The sequence below is a fragment of the Mauremys reevesii genome, linkage group 9 (genome assembly GCF_016161935.1).
Source record: "Mauremys reevesii isolate NIE-2019 linkage group 9, ASM1616193v1, whole genome shotgun sequence".
Classification (NCBI taxonomy): Eukaryota; Metazoa; Chordata; order Testudines; family Geoemydidae; genus Mauremys; species Mauremys reevesii.
This window is the reverse complement of record NC_052631.1, coordinates 23,440,167-23,458,938: the sequence shown is the minus strand read 5'-3', so window position 1 is coordinate 23,458,938 and position 18,772 is coordinate 23,440,167. Positions and strand designations below refer to the sequence as shown.

At 45.4% G+C, this 18,772-nt stretch overlaps 1 long non-coding RNA gene across 1 annotated transcript in view; it reads right to left on the bottom strand.

Annotated features, from left to right (window-relative positions):
• Window positions 1-1,100: 1,100 nt before the first annotated feature.
• LOC120372088 overlaps window positions 1,101-18,772 on the bottom strand; it is a 28,980-nt gene continuing 11,308 nt past the window's right edge. The window contains exons 2-3 of the long non-coding RNA XR_005584730.1: window positions 2,945-3,124; window positions 1,101-1,302 (exon numbers count right to left, since the gene is read on the bottom strand). This is a non-coding gene — a long non-coding RNA (uncharacterized LOC120372088). The remainder of the gene's footprint in view (window positions 1,303-2,944; window positions 3,125-18,772) is intronic.

Here is an 18,772-nt window from a genome sequence, read left to right as displayed (position 1 = left end):
TGAGCATCAGTGTAAATTACAGGTTTCAGAGTGGTAGCTGTGTTAGTCTGTATCAGCAAAAAGAACAAGGAGTCCTTGTGGCACCTTAGAGACTAACACATTTATTTGGGCTTAAGCTTTCATGGGCTAAAACCCACTTCATCGGATGCATGCAGTGGAAAATACAGTAGGAAGATATATATATATACACAGAGAACATGGAAAAAATGGGTGTTGCCATACCAACTCTAACGAGACTAATCAATTAAGGTGGGCTATTACATCCATTAGCATTACATCTCTTCTGGCAGTAATAACTTCAACTAGTGAGGCATGACATTTCTCTATCAAAATCTTGTGAGTTATTCCGGAGCCAGATGAGTATCTTCTACAGTTCAGTGATTTACAAGTATGATTTACAGCCTATTCGCCAAAGCAAGCTGATCCGTACTCACCTTTAAAGTGATCAGACAGGCAACTCAAGTGACTTTGTTTATTGGGAAAAGATGGGATGTGGCCGGGGATATATAAATGGGGATTAAGGGCACCTCCTATGGACATTTCGCAAAGGGAAATTGAATCCATATGCAGATGTATGTGGGTGGGCTCTTAGGAAGCCTGATGTCGTGAGCTGGAACTAATTGTAGAGGAGCAGCAGCTCAGTATTTGCCCATGGACTGGTTACAATTTATTCCTATCAAATAAAATATTAGTGGTCCCGCCACAAATAAAACCGAGTTTCACATGAGACTTTCTTCCCCATGGACTTCAATAGTGGAAGATCAGGCACCAGCAGCTTGCTTGTGGGAAATGCTGAGGACCCTAAACAGGAGCCAGGATGCTCAGCCCCTCCTAGGAGTTGCTTGGCAGTGTGTGCCCAGCTCTCCAGTATAAAGCCTTGGGGCTTTCTTCTTAGGAAAACCTGCTCATTTCCAAAAGGAAGGAAAGAAAACAGCCTGTGAAGAAGTTTAAATATCAGCCACAAAGCCTGAAATTAAACTTAAACCATAGTTCCATTGTATACTGGCAAGCAAGTTTCTTTGAAGCGTTTGTTGTATCCATTGTTAATTTTGCCAAATTATACCCATTTGAAATCATGGTCACATCTCATGAAATCCACACCTGGCTGCAGAATTGGGTTCCAGAAACTGGGCTTTCATTTTAGAAAAACAAATTTTCTACCCGTATGGCAACAAAGAACCTTGACAATGAAAACCAAATATAACTGGTGCAGTGTCGTCTTCCTAAGTCTGCAGACAACTTGAAACAATAGCTCGGTTATGTGAATTTGCCGCATTCATCTCAGTGGATTGACTCTGAAACCTAAAGATGACAGTTTAAATGTCAGTATTAACTATTTCAGTATTAACTTTGAGCAGGAACATCCCACTAATGAGCTTATCCCAGACTGCCTCCCCAGGTACCCAAATCTCACCCCCGCCTTCTAAACCTCCAGCTGCCAAAACCTCCAGCTTCTTCCCCAGGAGACCTTGAGTGCTGCTGTTGTGTGGTCTCACTACAGAAATCATTGACATGTCAGAAACAAAATGTGAAGACAGCATAAAAAACTGAAACTAATCTAAAATTAACACAGGCTACTGTGTGTAGGGTCACCAGACAGCAAATGTGAAAAAATAGGACGCGGGTTGAGGGTAATAGGAGCCTATATAAGAAAAAGACCCAAAAAATCGGGACTGTCCCTATAAAATGGACATGCTAACTGTGTGGATTTTATTCATTTTCATATTTAATCTTTCAGGGACTATCTACTACTGTTCGGAGAGTGCTTAACACAAAGGGGCCTTCTTCTCAGTTGGTCCCCTACAAATAAATACATAATTCCAATTTGGGCCTGAAATATTCCAAAAGTGGCTGGAAATTTTGGGTGCCTAGCTTGAGACATTTTAAAGGCTCCTGTTTTTTAGACATTACTAAGCATCTACCCTCTGCAAGTCAAACCCCTTTAAGGTGCCTCAACTTGAACACCCAAAAATGGAGGCACTTAAAATCGCTAGTCATTTGGAAATGTAAGCTTGCATTTAAAGGGGAACAGGCTGTTGTGGGATTGCCAGTCTGCCCCCCTGAGAACTGCAGACTGGAGCAATCCTGCTGAGGCAAATCAGCCGGCTTGGCAAGGAGAGCACAGGAGGGGCTGTCAGCATGGTTTCGCCAGCTAGTGCAGAATTCAAAACCATGGTGGTTTCAGTTGGCTCTGGTAGCAACCTGAGTTCTGAGCTGCTGTATATTTGTTTTTCTGTTTTATTCCTCTGGTAGCCCTGGAAGCAGGGGAAGAATGACTTTCAGACAAGAATCTTTATTCTTTGCATAGCATGGACTCCCACTTAGCTAGAAAAACATGTTCTTTATTATTTCCCTTGGAAAATGATGGTTTAGATTAAAAAGAAAAATGTTTAGCAAACGTCAGAAAGAAAGCACCACTGAATTCTCCTAGCCCTAGGCCTAGCCCTGGAGATAGACATTTAATTAAGAATATGTCAAATAATAAACTACAGAAGACCTGTATAAGATGATATCATCGGGGTGCCATTTAGCCATCAGCTCAGGGGCCATGGAATGGCCCCAGCACGGCTGTGATGGTCCTATCAGGCAGTGGGGTTTGAGCAGCAGCAGAACAAGGATAAGAGGATCAGAGTGGGGTTCTGGGAAGCAGTGTGTAGCCCTGTGCAGAGCAGCAGTTGGAGGAGAGGGGTATAGTCCTTCCATCCGCCGTTACTGTGCCAGCACATTATGGAGCTGTGTGGTGATTCTTCCAGCTGAGGAAAATAGCAGGCTAGCATGGTGGCCCTGGAGCTGAGCCAGTCCCTGCTTGTGGATTGGAGTGGATTCTACTTTCCTCTAGCCCCTACCCGCCCTCACCATTCCCTATACAAAGCCAGTTTGCTGAGCTCTGTATGGGGTGGTGGTGCTGGTACATTTCATTATAGCAGAATATGTGGAACTTTACCTTTTGAAATGTGGTGATCTGTCACTGAAATCAGAGGCTTTTCACACGACCAACCGTGCTAGAGTTCAGGGGCCTGTGTGCTTCCGCAGAAGGAGATGGCAGGGAGTGGTGTTCTTAGCAGATGATTGAACTTGGAAATACCTCTTCAGCTGTATTTACTGGTGACTTTTCAAAGACTTTCTGCTCTGGGAAACAAAAAGGCATCTTAATTGACAGATCTGCTTCCTGAGCATATTCAGAATTGGGGACAAAACCAAGTGCCTACTGCTTTCTACTCCTGTTAGCACGGCAGAGCCCACATAGCTAAAAATGAGCTGGATTCTGTTCCTTCTTGTCCATCAATAAAATACCTTAACAGTGAAGCCTGATTTGGGGAGGGTTAATAGGGACAGTGGAATTTATTCACTTAATTTAGTTTTATTTAATAATTAATTTTTAATTAATAATAATAATAATTAATAGATATTAATAATATGGGTATGGCTTGCCAATATGTGTGATTAGAAGATAAAGTTCGTCTTGAATCAGGCTTTACAGAATTTATACAAGGAGATTGGGGTATTTGACAGGAAATTACACTGAGACAAAATTAGTTAATCAAGACCTTTTATTTAAAATCAATGAAACAAGAAGTAAATGTAAAATGTTAAAAGCAGTTTGAGATTACAAAGTTACAAATATCACAGTTCTAAATGCACTCTGCAGCAGTAGCACTAGAGTGAATTTCACACCTCTGATAGAGGAAGTATAGTTATGAGCTTTAGCCCTCTATAAACTAAATGCTTAGAGGTGGAGCAGAAATAAGAATTTGTTCATACTTACAGCTGTGAAAAGAATTAATACTACGACTTAGTATTGACAGCTTTCGTAGGAGAGAGAGGCATCGAAGTAGGTTGAGACGATAAGAAAATAGATAGGTGTATTGCCTGTCTAATGGTGGATTGTCACCCTTTTTATAGGGAGAAATCCTTCCTCCTATGCCCAAATTTGTCTTTCCCCCATGGAAAGGTGAGGGTACCTATTTTCATAGGCTGACCTTTTATGTGCGTATGGATGACAGATATGTACGCATCTGCGGTGTATATGTGTGAGATTTGTGGGCAGAAATTCCCCACTTTTCACCCTATTTAGGTGAAAGGTTAGCAGACATTCAAAAGGTCCCTAGACATTTTGCGTAGATTTGTATTCTATTATTACTTTTCTGAGTAAGGGTCTTAAAGGTTGCTTTCAGCGTTACGCAGGAAATTGGCCAGGGTGTCTGGCCTGGATGTTTCTAGGTGTCTTGCATTACAGCTTATTGTAAATAATTCTATTAATCTATGCAGCCTACACACTTTTATCAAAAAGACATTTTATACAAACCAACAGATTAATCCTCAGGGCTACAACAGGCTCCAATTACTTATATCTACCGAAGACAAATGGGGTTGCACAAGTGTCTTTTGTTAGCAGAACCTTTAGTACTGGTCATGTGCAAGAAGGAAAGCACCCAACTTGACCACTCAGCTCCCAGGATGGCAGATGTCGGATGGGGAGAATTTTCCTTGTAAACTCCAAATATCAGATGTGGAAATCACTGGGGACAATAAACCTGGAACTCCACAATGCCATTTAATAGTTGATTTGCAGAGCTGAATGGCATTCTTTCTCCACACACACTGTTCAGATTTAGGACCTTGAATATTCCTGATTGCTTTAAAATGTGATAGTTTTCATCTTTGCCCTTATTTGAAAGATGGCCTAAAGGGAGTGTCTGGCTTCATCCAAACCACTTGGGGATAGCTGCATAGAGTGAGACCCATTAGCCCTGCGCACTCTCGCTATGCAAAAGCAGTAGAACTTTTCAAGAAGTTTATAGAGCAATTGCTGAACATCTGGGGTGGTGGGACAATGTGCTAGATGGTGTATGGATAGGCTGGTACAACCCAATAGCACATCCGATGTGGTCCAGTGAGTAGGGCCCTAGACGGGCAGTCAGGAGACCTCTGTTCTATTCCCAGCTGTGCTAGCAATCTGCTGTTTGCCCTTGGCTGAGTCACTTTCATCTCACTGGGCCTCTGTTTCCTCTCCTGCCCTTTGTCTGTCTTGTCTATTTAGAGTATTATCACTGGGACAGGGACTTTCTCTCACTGTCTTGTACTTGCCTGGCATTATACAGACCTGATTTCTGTAGGGGCCTGCAGACACTAATGTCATACAAACGCTTGGGTCTTTGCTTTCATATTGAGCAGCACTTTCCACATTCACAGTGGGAGCCAGGGTGGCGTGCTGCATCATTTTTAGGTAACCTTTCGACTGGCATTGGAATGTGCAAGATCTGTATCAGTACCTAGAGGACAAGTCCGGCTTAGTCAGACAGGCTGTGTGCGCTTGTAAATGGCAACGATTTAAATGTGCACTGAATTTAAAATTTAATAAGATTCCTTATTAATTAAATATTAACTGATTATTTTAAAACAGCTTTATTGAAGATTAACCTCCAGGAAGGAGATAAGCATGAGCACTTAGCTAGACAACAGCTGTTCTTGATTAGGGCTGTGAGAACTTGTGAAAATTACCCTTCCTTTGCATGCAGACTCTCTCCCAAAAAAAACGATCCTCTTAGCTCTGCCAGTGTTTTCTGCTTAACCTGGAACTCTTGTGCTGGCAACTGGGGGGATCTATGGAAAGGCTGCATGTGTCTGGCACAAATGCACCTCATCAATATATATGTTCGTGATCACCTAATAGTATTAATTTAAATCAGCTGTCTGTTAAATCTGACAGTAAGAAAGGATTTGGAGACCATTAACGTAAGATGTTGCCAAAACTGCTCTCCCCCACTGCATACAGAGCTAGTTAGCATATTTAGCACACATTGGGTTAAATCCTGCCTATAAGCTCTGTCCTGAGCTGAGGAAGGAGACCCCTTGTGTATCCAAGGGTTGTGGAAGAAGTCATGACAGAAAGTCATTAACTGCAGGGGTCCCAGGGTGAACACAGTACGTAGGGGGTCTTGATGCTTCCTAAGGGTACCAAGCGTTGTCAGACACCTCACAAACATCTGCCTTTTTGTGAGGAAGCCGTGTCTGTGCCTGCCAGGTGTCAGCTTCCCAATTCCACTGGCCACAGGCAACACAAGCCCTCCCCCTAGGCCTACGCAACCTGCCACACCCAAGCCCTCCGAGAATCAACCTGGAGTGTCCAGTCGCTGATCCATTGGTTGCTTACAGTAGTCACAGATTTGCTGCTTCCAAAGAAGCCGTATGCCCCAGCTTGACAGTTCTATCACAGATCACTGCTCCACTTAGCACACAGCACTGAGATATGTTTGTAGTGAAAACAAGTAAAAGTTTATTTTAACAAAGTAGATATTCAACTAGTAGCAAGTAGAAATATTGGGAAATCATAACACACATTCTAGAACCTAGACACTCTTAACTAGACACTTTCCTTCTTAGAGAGCAATGCTCACCCAAAGTCCTTGGCTGTGATCTTCTGTTCATGGACTGGGAGTCAGTCAGGAGACCTATGTGTTATTCCTAGTTCCGTCACTAACCTGCTGTTTAACCTTGGCTGAGTCACTTTATCTCATGAGACCTCATTTTCCCCTCCAACCCTTCATCTGTCTTGTGTATTTAAACTGTAATCTCTTTGGGGCTGGGACTCTCTCTCACTGTGTTTGTATGTGCCTGGCATAATGGGATCCTGGTCTCTCATGGTGTCAGTTTGCCTCTTCAGTGAAAGAACCCAAGGGTCTGTTTGTATTCCCAGATAAATAAGAACAATTCATTGTCTTTATATATCAACAGGATGCATCCCTCCCCCCACCAGTGATGGGGTTTTTTCCCCTGCATACTCCTTTCTTGTAGATTTTTGCAATTTCTTAATCAGCATCTGGTTTAGTATGCAGACAGACACACAGTCTGAGGCACACAATGACCAGACAGGGAGATAAGCATCTGTTACCCCCTGCTTGAAAGGAACCTGTCCAAGGCATGTCTCCTCCTGGTTACCTGCCTTCAGAACATAACTCTCCATCTAGACACACAATTCCTTAAATCAGGGGTTCTCAAAATGGGGATCAGGATCCCTCAGGAGGTTGCAAGGTTATTACATGGGGGATCGCCAGCTGTCAACCTCCACCCCAAACCCTGCTTTGCCTCTAGCATTTATAATGATGTTAAATATATAAAAAAGAGTTTTTAATTTTGGGGGGGTGTCACACTCAGAGGCCTGCTATGTGAAAGAGGTCACCAGTAGTGAGAACCACTGCCTTAAATATTATCCATACCCACATTTTGCAATGATTATGATGACCAGTGGGCTACCAGCTCTCAGTAGAGACCCCCTATGCCACCCTTTACTGAATTATTATGCTTATATCCAACCCAGGGGATTCCTGTAAAACCCTGTGCACTCGCTATGCCCTTTGCCAGTTGGCATCAAGAGGTTCCTGGATCACGCTACACCTGCAGAAAAGGGGAAGTCTATATTGCCCTGCCAGCAAAGCCAGGGCCCTGCTCCATCCATGTGCTCCCTCTAGGCCTTCAACAGTACTAATGGGACAACTCGTGCCCCCCTCCCACCCGCCGTCCTACTAGCAAAACTATGGTTGCCTCCTGTGTGAGTGTGCTGAGTGTCTCTTCATGCCCTTTGTACCCAACGTGCACTCAGTGCCCAATACCAAGCCAGTCATCGTTTGGGTCTCTGCTACTGACAGGTCAAATTGCGGGTTCTTCACTCACACCAGTAAGCAGTTACTCACATGAGTGGTTTCACTGAAGTCAGTGGGGCTACCCGTGTGAGTAACTGCTCAGAGATGTGAGGAATGAGCCCAAGGCCAACCCTTCTCATTGTGGAATGCAAAGATAATTGAGCTTCGTAGAGTCCAAGGGCCAATCCTGCATTCCTTTGAGCACCCAAGTCCCCCTCCACAGGGCATTCAGGTTCAGGCCCCCATCAGCTGTATAATCAGAGAACCAATGTAATCCAGTGCAAGACAAAACCAGCCACAGCTGGCTCAGATAAATTGTTCTCCTGCAGATTGCACACGATGCATTGTTACCCATCTATACATAGTTTTTGTTGAACCGTGCTCATAGGGCAAAACCAAAATGGGGTATCACCAAAGAGCTGTCAAAACAGCTCTGAAGTTGAGCTACATGTATATGGATTAGTTCTGCCTCCAGCCGGCTTAAATTATAACCTGCACCCCTGCAATTTTTGGTAACTGTTCTAATGTATTTCTTTGTGCACAGGCATTAGAGCACCGAGGCTTCCACTAGCACCACCCGCTGATGCTTTATTCTCAGATACTGATTTACCCTTCCAAAGCACTCCTCTAAAAACAACCTGGGGGGGGCGGGCGGGTGGCAACAGGCTACTTAGCCTGGAAGCTCCATAGGAAATAGTTGCAGTGAGGAATCAATGAGGTGCGTGCAACAGCTTCCTGTGTCAGGTTAGAATGAATTGCTTTGTATTGGGCCTAATTTTGAAATACAGATGCCTAGAATGGTAGCCACAAAGCGTGCATCCATTGCACACGCAAAGCCATATTTGTGCTGGACAATTGTGCCTTGGTGTAAACTTAGGCACAGAGTCACCCACTGAAGGTTTTGCACGGGCGCCAGGTACACACAGCTTTCCCTGGCCAACCATAGGTAGCTGCCTTTAGCGCTGTGCTCCTGTTCCTAGCAGCCTTCTCTGGAAAATGCAGACTTTTTTGTGAGGTTCCTCTCTGTGGAAATCGCAGGAAACAATATGCTGTGAGGCACATCTGCTTGATTTCCTCCAGAATCTCATCAATGTCTCTCGGCAGGGATTTTTTTCCCTTTCAAAGGTCTCCTCTCGGCACCATGTGAGATGTGGTATGGCACATCCCATTACGCAGTGCACTCTACTGTAGTGCTCACTAAAGAGCATTTTTTTGCAAGTTCCCTACTCATGCTTTCTTTCATCCTGTAAAACTTAACACCCCTGTAGTATCTTAGCTAAAATATAAGGCAGATTTGTCTCCTTCCTGAGATGAAAGGCCTCTGAGTGCCCATTCTTTCATTATGCAAATGTGTAGGGCCAGATTTTTATTTCCACTGTGTGTCTTGTATTGCAGCATGACTTTAAACAAAACACCCTCCTGTGTCCCGGAAGCATGGACAATCGCTGATTTTATTAGCTACTCAGAAAACTGGCTCTAAATTAGGTTTAATTAAAACTGTTGGATTGAAGGGGTCTGTTCGATTTGCAGTCACTTCTTGGTTGTGACTCATCTAGTCTCAAGGAGCATCTAAGATGAAAAGAAGTGTCACATAGGGCCAAATTCTATTCATGTGAGTAGTCCCACTGAAAGCTGGGTAGTATGAGTAAAGAGAGAAGGTTTTGGTCTATAAATCATAGTTCCCAAGGCCAGAAGGGATCCCTGAGAAAATTTAGTCTGACCTCCTGTATTACACAGACCATAGAATTTACCCAAAATGATTCTTAGAGTTAATCTTTTAGAAAAACATCCAATCTTGATTTTAAAAGTATCAGTGATGGGGAATCCACCGTGGCCATTGGTAAATTGTTCCAGTACTAATTACTCTCGTTGTTAAAAATGCATGTGTTATTTCCAGTCTGAATATGTCTAGCTCAACTTCCAGCCATAGAATCGTGCTATAGCTTTTTTCTGCTAGACTGAAGAGCAAGTTATTAGATATTATAGACAGTAATCAAGTCTCCCCTTAACCTTCTCTTTGTTAAACTAAATCAGGGGTTCTCAAACTTTTTTCCTGGTACTCCCTTTGAAAATATTTCAGATGACCCCTCCACCTCCATACCATGCCACCCTTACGTCTTCACTCTCCAGCTTCCCAGCTCTGAAGGCAATGCAGAAGTAAGGGTGACAATACCACAACCCCTCTACAATAGGCTTGTGATCCCCATTTGGATTGGGACGCCCAGTCTGAGAAATGCTGAGCTAAATAGATTGACTACCACTATAACGAATGTTTTCTAATCCTTTAATCATTCTTGAGACTCTCCTCTGAACTCTCTCCAATTTATCATCATCCTTCTTGAACTGTGGTCACCGGAACCGGATACAGTATTCCAGCAGCCTACTTGAGATTCCCCTGTTCATGCATCTCAGGATCGCATTAGCTCTTTTGGCCACAGCATCCCACTGGAAGCTCATGTTCAGATGATTATCTACCAAGACCCCCCCAAATCTTTTTCAGAGTCACTGCTTCCCAGGATAGTCTCCCATCCTGTAAGTATGGCCTCCCCCTCACCATGCATATATTTACATTTAGCCATATTAAAACACATACTGTTTGCTTGCAACCAGTTTTCCAAGAGCTGCAGATCACTCTGAATCAGTGACCTCTCCTCTTTACGATTTACCACTCCCACATTTTTGTGTCATTTGCAAGCTTTGTAAGTATAAATTCATAAGTATACATGAATGATGTGCATCATTCTGCTCCAGCCAGAAAGCTGAAAGCTCGCTCTTTCCAGCATTTTGCTTTGTGTAGAATACCCACATATGAAGGAATTAGCCACACCCCTTTCTGAGATTATGTTTATCCAAGTTTTGGCCTGCACACCCCATAGCTGAAGCCTGCGGAAATCAAGTAGCAATGTGGCTAATAAAATCTAAGATGGCATATTGTGAATAGGAAATAGGGGAGATGAAGGATTGACCCAAAAGTAATCAAGGCAATTCTAAAAATTCCCTGTGATGGGAGAGTAAAATGTATCAAAAAAATTACATAAAAGTGGAGTCAATGAGCCCTTCCTCTCTTTTGTGACTCATAACACTTAAGGCTAAATGGCCCTCATTGTCTGAAACAAGTCATAGTGTTTCTTACTCCTGACAAATCCAATAGTTTTTTTGTAAAGACGTGTAGCAATTTGCTGCTGGTGAGAAATGTTAATGTAACAGATGCTGTTTCATGTAGGTGTCTGCATTCTCTAATATTGCAGTCACCCTGTCCTTCCTCACCACCTGTCCTTAGGGGATTACTCATCCCATTGGTAAATGAACACTTTTACCTGCAGGGTGGGTGGCAGCGTTCAGCAGAATCCTTACATGTCAGCATCAATGCACCTTTTGGGGAGACGCTCCCAGGTACACGAGACAGCAGCAGAGATACATTTTTTGCCTCATATTCCTGGTACATTATGCAGCAGGAAGCATTTAACATACATGTATCTGACTTGACTATAGGTAGTTTGTTATGGTATTCAATGTGTTGAAGTTTGAAAGGTGACTGTACTGACATCTTTTAGGCCATGTCTACACTAGCACTTATGTCGGCAAAACTTTTGTTGCTCAGGGGTGTGAAAAAACACCCCATGAGTGATGTAAGTTTTGCCAGCATAAGAGCTTGTGTGCATAGTGCTATGTTGGCAGGAGACCACTATAACACTGTAAGTACAGGGCCTTACATACAGGGGCGGCTCTACCTTTTTGGCCGCCCCAAGCAGTCATGCGCGGGAGGCGCCCCGGAGCCGCGGGAGCAGCGGACCTCCCGCGGGCATGACTGCTTACATACAGGGGCGGCTCTAGGCACCAGCAAAACAAGCTGGTGCCTAGGGCGGCAAAATCTAGGGGGCAGCTCATCCTGCCGCTACGAGCCGAGGAGCGGCCCGTCCCCTGCGCCGGAGCTTGAGCTGCCGCAGTCATGCCTCTGGGAGGTCCACCGGAGCCCCGGGACGACTGGACCTGCCGCAGGCATGACTGCGGAGGGGGCGCTCGTCCCGCGGCTCGGCTGGACCTCCCGCAGGCATGACTGCGGCAGCTCAAGCGGAGCCACCGGACCCGCGAGAGGTCCAGCCGAGCCACGCGGGACCAGCGGTCCCTCTGCAGTCATGCCCGCGGGAGGTCCGCTGCTCCCGCGGCTCCGGGGCGCCTCCCGCGCATGACTGCTTGGGGCGGCCAAAAAGGTAGAGCCGCCCCTGCTTACATACACTTGGGCTCACATGTTACAGTGTAGCTACTATATGTGGCTTGCCCCGAATCTATTTTGTGTCCTGTCATGCCTAAGCAGGCAGCTCTGGGGGACTAGGAAAACAGGGTCTTTCTGAAAGGGTTCTAGCGAACATGTTTTCAGACAAAATTCAACACTTAAAAGCATATTAGCTTGTCCATACAGTCATTCATGATCAGCTAACAATGTTTTTACTAGTCTAGCTTGGGCTAGTGAGGTGTGGTGGTAGCAGATACTGAGAGCTTTACCAGACACTCCAGATCTCCAAATACTGATGTGCACAGACAAAGAAATAAGACGTGTGAAACAGGAGCTGCGATATAGAACCAGGAAAGATGGTCTCATGTCATCACTCAGGGAACAAAGGTTCCATTTCCACCTATCTTCTCTAGGTGACTGATTAGAGAGGTAACAGAACCGGACACTGCGGCTCTACCCCACGGGGAAGCGGCAGGAATGTTTAGGAGAATGAAAGACAGAAACAGTCTCAGGCTCATCCATCACCTCCCTCGTACTACCTGTGGGAGCAAAGAGCTTTTCCTTCCCATCAGAGCTACTTCAGAAGAATGAGAGGCTGCTAGTAACTTTTCTCTAGAAAAGGGTTAGCACATTTTTCTAACAACTTTTGCTGAGGACAGCGTTGGCTTCACCTTGGAAGTGTGCATAGCAGCCAACATTTGACTCCTTCTTTTTGTTTTTCCTCCAACTAAACCAATGTTCTGATGGCTGCTCCCGCCTTCTCCCCCAACCCCCTCTGCTCTTTCCCTCTGTCCCACGCAAGTTCCTTTCCCAGCATCAGGTCAGCTGGCCCCTCCCTGCTCCTTGCCAGCTGCCCCTGTCTGGGCTCCAGCTCTTCCTTGCACTATGAGTAGCTGATGGGTGGCTGCAGGAACAGGGGCTGGACCTGGCTGCTGCTGAGGGAGGAGAAGCGGCAGAGGAGGGAGGGAGGGAGCTGCTGCTGAGAATGGAGCATCTGAGAGGAAAAAGCTACCACAACACAACCCCAGGGCACCGACTAGGACAGCAGCTCCCCAGGACCGTCCCAGCCAAACTGGGGCTGTCTCTGTGAACAGTAGAAGCAGCAAAGAATCCTGTGGCACCTTATAGACTAACAGATGTTTTGCAGCATGAGCTTTCGTGGGTGAAACAGTGTTGTTATTAGCTCTTCTCCTTGTTCCAAAGATCATTCTTCATTCTGAAAGTTGCACACAGGCCTTTCCCACTCCCCTCTTGGAAGGCCACGACAGTCCCCCTTGCTAACAGCTCCTGGTTTGGCTGGACGTACTTCCTCTCTGCTGCGCTGTGCTGTGCAGAGGGGATTTCAGTTATAAATCTCTTCCCTATTTCTCGGTTATGCTTCCAACTTTCACTAGGCAGCACAGACTCACCCAGCACAGTCCTTCCTGCAGCCTGGCGACTCCCTCCCTTCACGCTGTGAACAGCTAGTGTTTCCTGTGTGTGCTGGAGCATGGCTGCCCACCCTGCTGCTATAGGGAAGGGTGCTATGCAAACATCTGTAACAAACACTGTGGAGCTATTGCCATCTTGCACGAGCATGACATGTACATGAAAAGTGTAGTTAAAAACCACTGAAACCTCTTTGAGTAAGATGACCAGACGTCCCATTTTTAAAGGGACAGTCCTGCATTTAAGCCCTCCTGCAGGTGTCCCAACTTTTTCTTAAAAACAGGCAAATTGTCCTATAGTTTCTGTCTCACCTCGTTGGTACTGGTGGGTCCTGCTGCTGGTGAGATCCCTGCTCAACAGCCGCCCGCCCACCAGGTGAGTGGGGGGGGGGTCCAGTGGCCGACTATGGCAGGGGTGGGCGTGCAAGGCGGGTGGTGGAGCAAAGCTGCAGCGCACGGACCGGCTGATCCTCCTGCTGGTCTGTCAGCAGAGCCCCTGCTGCATGCCGGCTCTGTCAGCAGGGTCCTGCTATCCATCCACTGGCTGCATGGTGCGAGCTGTGCTAGCTGGTGAGTGCGGGCAGGCACCAGGCAGTGGCTCGTTATGTCACCTCTGCTGCCCACCCATCAGCCCTTTACATGCTCCCCCTCTTGCTGTCCTCTCCTTGCTTTTCCCCTTCACACACACCCCCCAGCCCCGCTGCTCCTCCATATCCCCCCTGGTGGGATCCCACTCCCAGCACTGTGCAGAGAACCAGCCCCTGTTGGGAGTGCTCAGCTCACCAACAGTCTGGCTGGCAGGATCCTTCCTTCCCCTACTGCCTCTGGCTGGGCCAGCACCATGGGAAAGGCCAAGATCCTCCGGCCTGGGGCGCTGGCCAGGAGGCGCCAAGCCCTGTGTGCCAGAGCCCCACACAGCCCTGGCAGAGGGAAGTCTCTCCGCCCCTCAGCTAAGCTCTGGAGTGGCGAGGGGGAAAGCGATTTCCAGCCTGTTTGTGCCCTGACCCTGCAAGCTCCACAGAAGCCCCCTGTGCAACAGCTTAGCATCCTCTTCACCTGCTCCCCACTGCCCTGGGTCCTGCCCCCGGGGAGCATGGGGCTGCTCCCTAGGCACCTGCCGCTGCTGAGCCACCTCTCTGGCCAGGTTCACTGAAGCCCCTGCAGTCAGGTTCCCTGGGCCCTGGTGCACATGCAGCCTTAGGGTTTAACCCATTTCTGCCCATGCTGTAGCCGAGGGACAGGAGACCACTGGGTTATGTAGGTGGCCAGCAGCAGCCTGGAGGTGTTAACTGCCTTTCAACACTGTGGGCAGGAAGGGACAAGCCGCTTCCAGCCACAGGGGAGCGGGAGTTAGGGGGCAAGAGATGAGCTTTGCAAAGACACAGGCCAGGTCATCTCTCCCTGCCCTCCCCTGTGGCTGGAAGCAGCTGCTGTCCCTTCCCTCCACAGTGCAGAAAGGCTGCTGCTGGCCACATTCTGGTGTGAATCCTGGCAGAAATCTGGGTAGGGGAGCATGTGGCCCTGCATGCCCTGCCCCCCACACGTGGCACCAGGTACCAGGAGAGGTAGGTCCATCTCTGGGGCCCAGCCAGGCATGGAGGGCGGAGATCACTGGGCAGGGAGGGTTGGGTCAGGCGATCACCCCTCCCCCCATGTGAGACGTGTGTACAGAAGCATGTGCATGTCACCCCTCTCTGTGTGAACCCTAAAGCCTTAAAGATAAGAAGGTAAATAAAAAGAATCCAACTACGGAGGATTTCTTTTTAACATCAATTAATTTGATCAGGGCTGGCTCCAGGGTTTTTGCTGCCCCAAGCGGTGGGAAAACAAAACCAAAAACCAAAGCCGCCATCACGATCGGCAGCACTTCCTCTGAGAACTGTTGCAGGAAGTGAAGTTGGTAATTCAGTGAGTGGTGGGCTACCTACCTTCTGGGTCAGTACAGAACAAATACTCCAGTGGGGCAGCAGGGGTACTGGAGGAGCTGTAGAACGTGACTGCTTGTGGGCATTCAAAATCAGAATGAGGCTGTTAACCTTCATGTCTTGGACAAATTCCAGCTTAGATATTTACATTCTGTCCACCTAAAGTCCCCTGCAGTTTCAACTGCACACAGTGTTCTTCACTTCTAACCCTAAACTGCTGCTGTGGTGCCTTTAAAGATTTGCTGCAGCACATTTGCGAGGTGGAAATGCTTTAGTGGTGGGTGAAGTGATTATTGTATATCAGTCACAAAATCTGGATCCAGACTTCATACACCCCAAAGTTCAGACATGTTTGGGTCTGGAATTTTGATTATAAAAGTAGAGGCCATTTTAGACATTAATATCCAGATCTAGGTTCAGAATTCTAATAGCCCTCAAATTTAGGTAATGTCTATTCTGTGTATGTATGGCTTGGTTCATGTCTTCATTACATCAGTTTTATGTGGATGTCATTAGACTAGTGTAATGGAATAGTGAATCAGGGCCAGAGGTGGTAAAACATTTTTGTAAATTTTCAGGAAGAAAGGCATCTTAGAAATGTAAGCAGTAATATTTCAATCTTATACTATTGCAGGATTTCTCTTGTTACACATTTCAAGATAAGTTGTGGGGAAAAAAGAAATATTAGGGTCCTTTTTTTCTGAAACCTTGAGAATGAATCAGTACAAAATACTACAAAACAATAGTCCAGAGTGCCAAATAAGCACAATTGGATAGCATCTTCCTTAAAACACCTTCATGGAATTTCTGTCACATCAAATTGCATGAAGGACTTTAGTGGATGTGGGAGGGAATCTAATGACAAATACCCTGATGGAATTTAGTTCCTTCTTTCTTTTCCCATGAATGCAACATTTGCCTAGTCAGTCTAGAGAGCCCTATTCAGTCTTATAGGTATGGAGTCTGTGCACAAACTAGTCACTTTCCTGTTTAGTCTGTGGGTGTGATCTTTGATGTCAATGCAAAAACTCCTATTGACTTTAATGGCTATTGGATCAGAGTCTTTCTTACTTTAATAAATCTGCCCTATAAAAACATTCAGTATGTGTAACAGAGGCTAGAAATGAAAATCATGAAAGCTTTTACAACATTATGGGGCCCTTAACTTTTCTAATTCACAAAAGTGAACAATTATTGAGAGCAATATAGTAGTTAGATGACAAACATTGTTTTTTGTATTTAAAAACACACTGTGCATTGTAGCATGGCTTTCAGGCTCATTTATCACATCAGTTGAATACTACAAGACATCCGCCACTTGAAGCAGTCAAATGAACAATACTATTGGCAATCTGGTTGCATAATGGTGACCAACTGCACCTACTAAACATTCCTGTTTGGTTTTGATCATTTCAAATTCCCAATATAAGCTCTAAAATGTTGACGCCCAAATATGGGCTGAGCCCTTTAGTGAACTTCACTTAACCTTTCACAAGCACACCCAGTCACATCTGATCCCATCAGCATTGTCTGTGAGCCAGAAAAGGAAGGCTCCGTCCTTCTACCACACACTCTAATGGAGGATTTATAAGGTTTCCTTGTAAAAGATCTATTGTAAGGGGGCAAGCCAATGTTTTTATTTGCTATTTAGCTTCCGAAACCTCTTTTTTGCAATAGTCGGACATAGCGATCTGTCACAAAATAATATTTGTGACTTGATAAAATGTATTGAAAGTAAAAATGCAGAAGGTAGACTCTGAGACCACCGTTTTCCCCCCTAAGCATTGTCTATATCAGATATACTTTGCTTAAAAAGGCAGCCTTATGTGATCTTACAAAAGGAATCTGAACAGCTGGCCACAAGGAAAAGCAGTCTGAAGTAGGACAGTTGCTGTTCCGCTAAATAATTGTGGGTAGCTGATCATGCTTCTGAAGAATAGGACAACAGGGGAAAGAGAAGTTCTTTTGTTATCTACAAACTGGGTACAGTGCATGCAAGTACAGTACAGTGTGACTTCTCCAAACCAGTATGTAAATTCCTTCACACTGGAACCAGGAGTGATTAAGTTTCACAGCGTCTCATTCTCACAGCTCTTGGCGTGCTGTGCTGGCCAGAATAGCATAGAAGAGTTTCACAAGGCAGACTTCTATCCTGTGAGTGCTTAGCTGAGACCGTCAAATTCACTTCATGTGGGACTGCAAAGTATGCTTATACCAAGATCTACATGGCTTTGAAGAGGGATGAATTTAGGCATCAAGAGCACACAGTGATAGGCTTTACTTTCAGAAATCACAGTAGCTCTATGTAAGAAAATGGGGAACTCCTTTGAATAGGGGAAAGCAAAAGCTATGCCAGCTGAACCCTTATCTGAACATACTTGCTTTTCCACTACCCACACAGCATAGACTTTTAGCTATGGGTTCATACACGATAACTAAAAATTAATCAAGATAATGGAAATGATTAGCAGATTATTAATCTGTATGTTCTAAAATCGTAGAAGAACTTTGTTCTCCCAGAACAAAGGAGAATTCTGAACTGTCAGTGGCAAAATAAAGATGTAGCAGCATTTAGTTGCCTGGATGGAAAGTTCTGCATGGTCTACATGCTTATTTAAACAAGTTTCCTGAGGCTCCCTCAATGGGTGATTGTAATTTTTTAAGTAGCCACTGCCCCAACTGTGCTAGACCTTTGCCACTGGACTTGCCATATTGCAACAGGCTGATGGCCCAATTAGTTTGATGCCCTTTGATTCTGCAGCCGTGATCTGTAGATGACGACCAATTTATTCTGTAGTCTGTATTTTAGATATTTCTAACATATCTTCTTTCCTTTTATTCTCTTTAGGCCAAATTCTTCTCTGTTATACCCCGTAAAACCATACACTTCAACTCCTTGCCTACCCTGTTCTGTTACTAAACTTCATGTAACCTCGCTGGTAACAATGGGATTGCACAATGTCATTAAAGTAGAATATGGCTCATTATTTTTCATCTCCCTGTGCAGCTGGCTTTTCTCTAGCCACTTTCATTGCTTTTCCCTGGACCCTTCTTTTTCTGCTACTGAATGTCCTTTCTCAGATGAGGGACTAAACTCATCTCTGAAATAAATAATAAGAGAGCTCAGCTCCCCTGCCATTATGTTAGATTTGAATTTAAATGACCAACGCTGAATGTAAAGCTGTAATCCAGGAATCTTCATTGGCTTACAAAGTGCATCTAATAACTATCACTATCGGTCTCTGTGCTATTCTTAATGCACCCTAACATCCTAGTCCCTTTTTGGCAGTCATTGGAAACTGGGCACATGGTTCTGTTGGCTGTCTACAAGGATATTGTGCCTGGCAAGATAGTGGGAGTGGATGGTCACACCACAGGTAAAGGTGGCTGCAGTACCTGGTTCAATTCAAGCACAAAATGACAGCTTCTGTCAGAGTTCAAATCACTATAGAAGGGTTGGATCAGCCAATACTCAAATAAAGCACAGGTCCAAGCTCTCACAGCTCATCGCAATGGAGGAGGAAAGGGAAGAGACCAGGAACATGA